Below are 7811 nucleotides of genomic sequence, written 5' to 3'. Positions count from 1 at the left end.
TAGGAGATTTTGTTAAGTTGCGTCTCCAGAAAGTCATTGTTTGAGCGACCTTATTAAAATAACCACAAGATGGCACCCGTTTTCTATTTTCAAAGTTATGGTAAAGGAAACTGAAGATTCCTTCTCTCTTTCATCTGTGTTTCCAAGTCCTAATTATAGCTACATCTTGAGTTCATCGCTGGTGTGCTATAAACCTAGTGGCTTCTGTATCACATTTAAAGTCTGTAGATAGAGGAACTGATCTGAGAATTCCATTTGTTGAACCATGTCTACATTATGGAGAGAATGGCTCAGCTGTTCTAAACGTTTAAGAGGAAATGGTAGGGTGAAGGTGTTCACAAGTACTCTATATAATGTACACATCCAAACACAGGGCCTCTTCCAGCCCATCTTTATAAAGTATTTCTCTAGCACAACATCAATGTGTGTTTTTCATCTCAAAACACAAGTAAATTTCTACAATTGCTCCTAAATCAGGCACTGTGAAGTGCAAATAAATTCTATAGTAAAATATGTACCCTGGGATTTGATTTTATCTAGTTTCTTCATTATAGATTATTGATTCCGGATTATTTTATTAATCTCGTTATCTAGATTACTAATGTTTGTGCGGGTCTAGAATGTCAATCAAAAATACCACTATTAGTTATTTTCCACCAGTTTTTCTGTATCATTTCATAAAAGGAATGTAGCATTTCCAAAATGAGCTCATCGCCTATTTTTGAGTTATCAAAGCCAGAAAAGCTCTGAAAGATTGCTTTCAGAACTCTACACTTCTCCAGGTGAAGCTGTAACATGGCCTAGAAGTGACATGGCTTCTAATTAAGGAAGTCTCTAAAGGCTCTTCCTTTCAATTCAGGAAGACCCTCTGGCCTTCAATTTGAGAATGGTGTCTACTGTGTCAGGATAGGATTCTCCATACTTCAGAAAATGCCTTTTGTATGAGGAGGGGACGGGTATTGGGAATTCAAGAATATAGTTTAGAACTTAAAATTTTATCTCGTCTCCTTCTTATCCACCTTCAGTCTAGATAAAATGAAGCAGACAAAGCATTCCTTGTATCTTCTATCACCATGTAGATTCCATTTCCTTCTGTTCCCCAGTCCTTCTCAAGCAGCCCCTGCGCTCCATTTTTTTTCTCTTCTCCTCCCTTCTCTTTTGCTTCCCGTCCCCACCCCGGTGCCCAACCGCCCCTTCTCCTTTTCTAATACCTATTCTCTCACATTAGCCAAACTGAGTTTGATATTAATAAAGGGAATTTTATTTTTTATTAAAAAAATTTGCCCATTAATATTTATAAGATGTTTCTGTTTTAACTGTGTATTTTAGTTATATGATAATCTGTTTCCTACACTTGACCATGAGCTCCTCAGAGAAACTCTGTCTCATTCATCCCTGCCTACTCAGAGGTACTCAGAGGACACTCAAATGTTAGTCATAACTTAGGTGGTCCTGTTTATCTTTCCATAGCTCTAGAAATTATCTAATTCAAATATGGCAGACATCATGGCTGAAATCCATTCTGTAGATCCCATAGGGTCTGCTCAGATGCCTGTGTTCTCACTGAGACATGAGGTATCTTTTTGCATCTTTTCCCCTGACCTATATTAAGCTTTTCCCCATTTCCTTTTTTGCCTGTTAAAATTAACACAGTATAGCTGTTTCTCCTAACTTGTATAATAATCTGTCACAGAGCATTATGGAGTCACTCAGTTTTCCTTTTCTAAACTGAAATGTAAAGATTTAATAAATTGATTGGTCATTGAGAAGAAGCTCTAAAACTGAAACACGAGTAATTAAGAAAGAAACTGAAGAAAGGGCAGCAGAAAGAACTGACCATGAATGTAGTGTTGCAGAAGAAACATATTGTTAAGATGCATGTACATATTGTGGTAGAGTGGTAGGCTCTTATATTGATGGTCTCTAATGAATCATGGCTCCCAGAATTTATGATTTGTCATGGTTCCCTCCCACATTGACTCTGGGTTTGGCTCTGTGACTTACTTGGTCCAATGGGACATTAGCAACTGTGACACAGCCGAAGGTTGATAAGTTCTTGTACACTGGGATTGGCTTGGAAGCAAGAGAGCTCAGGTTTTTATGGACTTGGGGTTCATAATGCTGATGGTAAAACTCTTTGAAGTAGTTACTTTATCATTGGCTTTCATTAAGTTTCTAAAAAAATTTTAATTTTATTTTAGAGAGAGAGAAAGCGCAGGGGAGGGGGCAGAGGAAGAGAGAGAGAGAGAGAGAGAGAGAGAGAGAGAGAGAGAGAATCTTAAGCAGTCTCTTTGCTCAGTGTGGAGCCTGATGTGGGGCTCAGTCCCACGACTCTGGGATCATGACCTGAGCAGAAATCAAGAGTTAGATGCTCACCAGACTGAGACATTCAGGTGCCCCTAAATTCCTTTTTATATTATAAGGTGAATTTCTCCTTTTCTGTAGTATAGCAATACCTAAAGAGATGGCTCAGGAAACAGCAGAAGACAAATTGGAAAATGCTTGAGAAAAGAAAAATAAAGATTTCCTTAATGGAAGTGTTGGAATTGGGAGAACATATTAAACAGAAGAGGAAAAAGGAGATCTTGAAGGTCACGCTCAACATATGGAAAGGATAAAACAGCAACAACAACCAGACTGGACAGCTTATGGAGTAGGACTTTAAAAGGTGGGAAATAATTTAGTAACTAATTGGCTGGAGAGAGTGACTAGAGTCTTAAAAAAAATCTAACAGGCGGGGTGCCTGGGTGGCTCAGCTGGTTAAGCATCTGACTTCAGCTCAGGTCATGATAAACATAAAAAAACATTAAATAAACATAAGTAAACATTAAAAAACATTTTTTAAGTCCCATTCAATGATGGAAATATTTCTAATAATAATAGCCCTTATTGAATTTCAACGTGTTTTAAATAATTTCACACATATTAAATAATTTAATCCTAAGAACTCCACGAGCGAAGTACTATCTTCTCCCTTTGAGAAGTGGAAAATGTGACAGAGAGAAGCTAAGTAACTTGCCCCAAATCACACAGGTAGTAAGAGGTAGAGCTGGGATAGGAACCTAGGCACAATGGCCTCAAAGTCCATACTTTTAATTAGCATGCCATAATGCCTTGAAAAATATCCAATACCGCTGAACTTCCATTGCCTGTGTAGACCATGTACTCCTGGATTGAGTGTGAATTCTGTCTAGTCCTATTTGAGCAGAATCTGTGTAGGCCCTAGAATCTACGTCCTAGGGACACTTTACCCTGAGGCCCCCACATCCGTTTCAGTTGTAGAATCATCCTCAGCAGATTTCTGAACAGAATCTGTTATTCTGTTACTCAGTAAAGACTACTGAAGTCTTTACCCCTTGGGCCTAGTGAGGACCAATCCTACTGCCATGTTCTCTCTCGCAAAAAACTAACCCTTTTCAGCTTTTGGATTTTCTATCCTCTAAGAACTTACTTCACGTGAATGGGATGGAAATCTTTCCTCTGTCACACCGATTTCTGTGGTGGAGATCATGGCAAAACTACCCACTCTTCCAGGCTACATTTCTTCTACTCTTTTCAGGAAGGTTCCCTTAGTTTTATAAATCCTATCCTGACCCTCACAGTGATTCCTTTCCTTCTCAAAAACCTGTAAGCAGCCCTGTTTGGTGGGACTGACTGCTCTCTCTTTATTACTTCCCCTTGATTTAGGGCTCAGACATTGGTTTTTTTCCCTAACAGACTCTATTTTTATTTTGGGAAGGCTCCCACAGGCAGAAATATGAAGCCAAGGAGTTATTGAATTATCAAACCACCAACTGTTCACCTTTACTTGTCCACCTTCACCTCCATTGGATGAATTCATTCTCTCCCATTACCCCACATGGACTTAGGGACCAGGGTCAATCACTTTGGTCCTCCCTCATTCATTTTAGTGTTTCTCCTTTTTCTGTGCTTCTCTTCTGAGATTTAACTCTAGAAACTCTTGGTTCCCTAGGGCTCAGGAGATACAAAAATCTTTACCTCGACACTGACTTAATAATATGGCATCTATTCTAATTGCCCAAGTTCTTGACTTAAAAGTCTATTCAGTTTTTCTGTAACCACTTTGACTAGCTTTCCTGTCCTTAAAGGGAATATCTCCAAGAGCACCTGCAGTTACTTAGTTATCTCCTGGGCTTGTGCTCCCTCTGGGAACATTACTCTAGTTTCCTCTGTTAGATTTAAAAACATTTTTTTTAATGTTTATTTTTGAGAGAGAGAGAGAGACAAAGCGCGAGTGGGTGAGAAGCAGAGGTGGGGTGGGGGGACACAGAATCCGAAGCAGGCTCCAGAGTCTGAGCTGTCAGCAAAGTGCCCTATGTGGGGCTTAAACCCACGAACCATGAGATCGTGACCTGAGCTGAAGTCAGACGCTTAATTGACTGAGCCACCCAGGCACCCCGAGTGGGATTTTTTATTTGTTTGTTTTAGTTTTATACCTTTATGAAGGTAAGGAGAGTTTGCTATCAAGTGGGTTTTTTAAATTTTTATCATGAATGAGTTAAAATTTTTTTAAAACTTTTTAAATGTTTATTTATTTTTGAGAGAGACAGAGACAGAATGGGAGTGGGTTAGGGGCAGAGAGAGAGGGAGACACAGAATCCGAAGCACGCTCCAGGCTCTGAGCTGTCAGCACAGAGCCCAACGTGGGGCTCGAACCCACGAGCTGTGAGATCATGACCTGAGCTGAAGTTGGACTCTCAACCGACTGAGCCACCCAGGTGCCCCAATGAGTTAAATTTTTGATCAAATCATGTGTGTTAATCTATTGGGAAGATCATGTGGAGTCTCTCCTTCCTTTATGCATGTGGCAAATAGTATTATTATTCTTTAATCCTAAAAAATGCTTTAAAACCCTAAGTGTCAGAATATAATGTGGATTCATAATAGTAAGACTATCGGCACAGACATCACGTTGCCATTCTAATACAATCAGGCTTGAAATAAGAAGCAGTAAAGCATACATACACCAAATACAGAACTTTTTCATCTGAATTCTCTCCTGCTAGAGTGAGTTAGTGAAAGAAGTAATTAGATCTGTGGCAGAAGGTCAGCTTGCCCAAGAAGCCAGAGTAAACCTCATTCAGGAAGAATATCGAGAATATTGCCAAGCAAAGGAAGAGGCCCATACATACTTATGGAAAAAAAGAAGCCTTGCTCTCCTGGATGCTTCAAATAATTATGGAATATAAAATACTCTCTTCCTGAAAATGGCTTTGTCTCCTGTGAATATTTTACCTTCTTTTCAACATTAACATCTAATTTTCGATGTCACCCAGTGTTCTAGTTGATGAGGATTGTGTAGATATTTCACATATGTGCAAAATGGTTTCTCATAATTAATTAAAGTTGCATTAAGTAAAGTGTAATTAAGCCACATGGTAAAAAGATTTTTCAGTAATGAATAGAGAGTGAATGGTCGCTCTGTAAAAAAAAAAAAGAATATAATGTGGATTCAATTAACTAAAGTTTATATATAGCATGGTTGCGTTCATGTTTATAGGTGAGATTGGCCTATAATTTTCTTATATTGTCTGATTTGGATAACAATGTTATACCAGCCTTATAAGGGTAGCTTTCTTTTTCTCTTCTCTGCAAGAGTTTATGTAAGATAGAAATGATCTGTTTCTTTTTTCTCCTTTTCTTTATTATATTTTCCCATCATGATAAGTGTACTCTTTGATTCCCATCACCCATTCCTGCCATCCCTCATCCAGCCACCTCCCCTTTAGTAACCATTAGTTTGTTCTCTCTAGTTAAGAGTCTGTTTCTTGGTTTCTCTCTTTCTTTTTTTCCTTTGCTGGTTTATTTTGTGTCTAAAATTCCACATATGAATTAAATCATATGGTATTTATCTTTCTCTGACTTACTTATTTTGCTTAGCATTATACTCTCTAGCTTCATCTATGTCATTGCAAATGGCAAGATTTCATTTTTTTTATAACTGAATAATATTTCATACACACACACCACATCTTCTTTATCCATTAATCTATTGATGGACACTTGGGCTGCTTCCATAGTTTGGCTATTGTAAATAATGCTACAATAAACATTTGGATGCATGTATCCCTTTGAATTCGTGTCTTATATTTTTGGGGTAAATACCCAGCAGTACAATTACTGGATCATATGGTAGTTCTATTTTTAATTTGTTGAGGAACCTCCATACTGTTTTGCACAGTGGCTGCACCAGTTTGCATTCTCACCAGCCTGCATTCTCACCAGCCATACAAGAGTGTTCCTTTTTCTCCACATCATCGCCAACACTTGTTGTTACTTGTGTTTGGGATTTTAGCCATTCTGACAGGTGTGTGGTGATATCTCATTGTGGTTTTGATTTGCATTTTCCTGATAATGAGTGATATTGAGCATCTTTTCCTGTGTCTGTTGGCCATCTGGATGCCTTCTTTGGAGAAATGTCTGTTCATGTCTTCTGTCCATTTTTAAGTTGGATTATTCATTTTTGGGGTATTGAGTTGTATCAGTTCCTTATACATTTTGGATACTAACCCTTTATCAGATATGTCATTTGCAAATATCTTCTCTCATTCCATAGGTTGCCTTTTAGTTTTGTTGATTGTTTCCTTCATTGTACAGAAACTTTTTTATGTTGATGTAGTCCCAATAGTTTATTTTTACTTTTAGTTTCCTTGCCTCAGGAGACATACCTAGAAAAATGTTGCTACAGCAAATGTCAGAGAAAGTACTGCCTTTCAGATCTTTCCAAGGATTTTTATGATTTTGGGTCTCACATGTAGGTATTTATTTATTTATTTATTTATTTATTTATATTTAATTTTGTTTCTAGGTTTAATTTATTAGAACCATTAGAGGTATTTTAAGTATTCTGGAAAGCTTTTTTTTTTTTTTTAATTTACATCCAAGTTAGTTAGCATATAGTGCAACAATGATTTCAGGAGTAGATTCCTTAATGCCTCTTACCCTTTTAGCACATCCCCCCCTCCCACAACCCCTCCAGTAACCCTCTATTTGTTCTCCATATTTAAGAGTCTCTTCTGTATTGTCCTCCTCCCTGTTTTTATATTACTTTTGCCTCACTTCCCTTGTGTTCATCTGTTTTGTCTCTTAAAGTCCTCATATGAGTGAAGTCATATGATTTTTGTCTTTCTCCAACTGACTAATTTCACTTAGCATAATACCTTCTAGTTCCATCCACATTGTTGCAAATGGCAAGATTTCACTCTTTTTGATTGATGAGTAATACTCTGTTGTACATATATATACCACATCTTCTTTATCCACTCATCTGTTGATGGACATTTGGGCTCTTTCCATACTTTGGCTATTGTCGATAGTGCTGCTATAAACATTGGGGTGCATGTGCCCCTTTGAAACAGCACACCTGTATCTCTTGGATAAATACATGGTAGTGCAACTGCTGGGTCGTAGGGTAGTTCTATTTTTAATTTTTTGAGGAACCTCCATACTGTTTTCCAGAGCGGCTGCACCAGTTTGCATTTGTCTGCAGTGCAAAAGAAATCCTCTCTCTCTGCATCCTCGCCAGCCTCTGTTGTTGCCTGAGTTGTTAATGTTAGTCATTCTGACAGGTGTGAGGTAGTATCTCATTGTGGGTTTGGTTTGTATTTTCCTGATAATGAATGATGTTGAGCATTTTTTCATCACATTTAGATCTTTAATCCATTTTGGGTTTATTTTTGTGTATTAAATAGTCCAGTTTCATTTTTTTGTATGTAGGTGTCCAGTTTCCCCAGCACTATTTATTGAAGATACTGTCTTTTCCCCATTATGTAGTCATTCCTCCTTTGTCA

This window comes from Neofelis nebulosa, chromosome 8, assembly GCF_028018385.1.
Source record: "Neofelis nebulosa isolate mNeoNeb1 chromosome 8, mNeoNeb1.pri, whole genome shotgun sequence".
Lineage (NCBI taxonomy): Eukaryota > Metazoa > Chordata > Mammalia > Carnivora > Felidae > Neofelis > Neofelis nebulosa.
Note: the sequence above shows the minus strand (reverse complement) of the source record.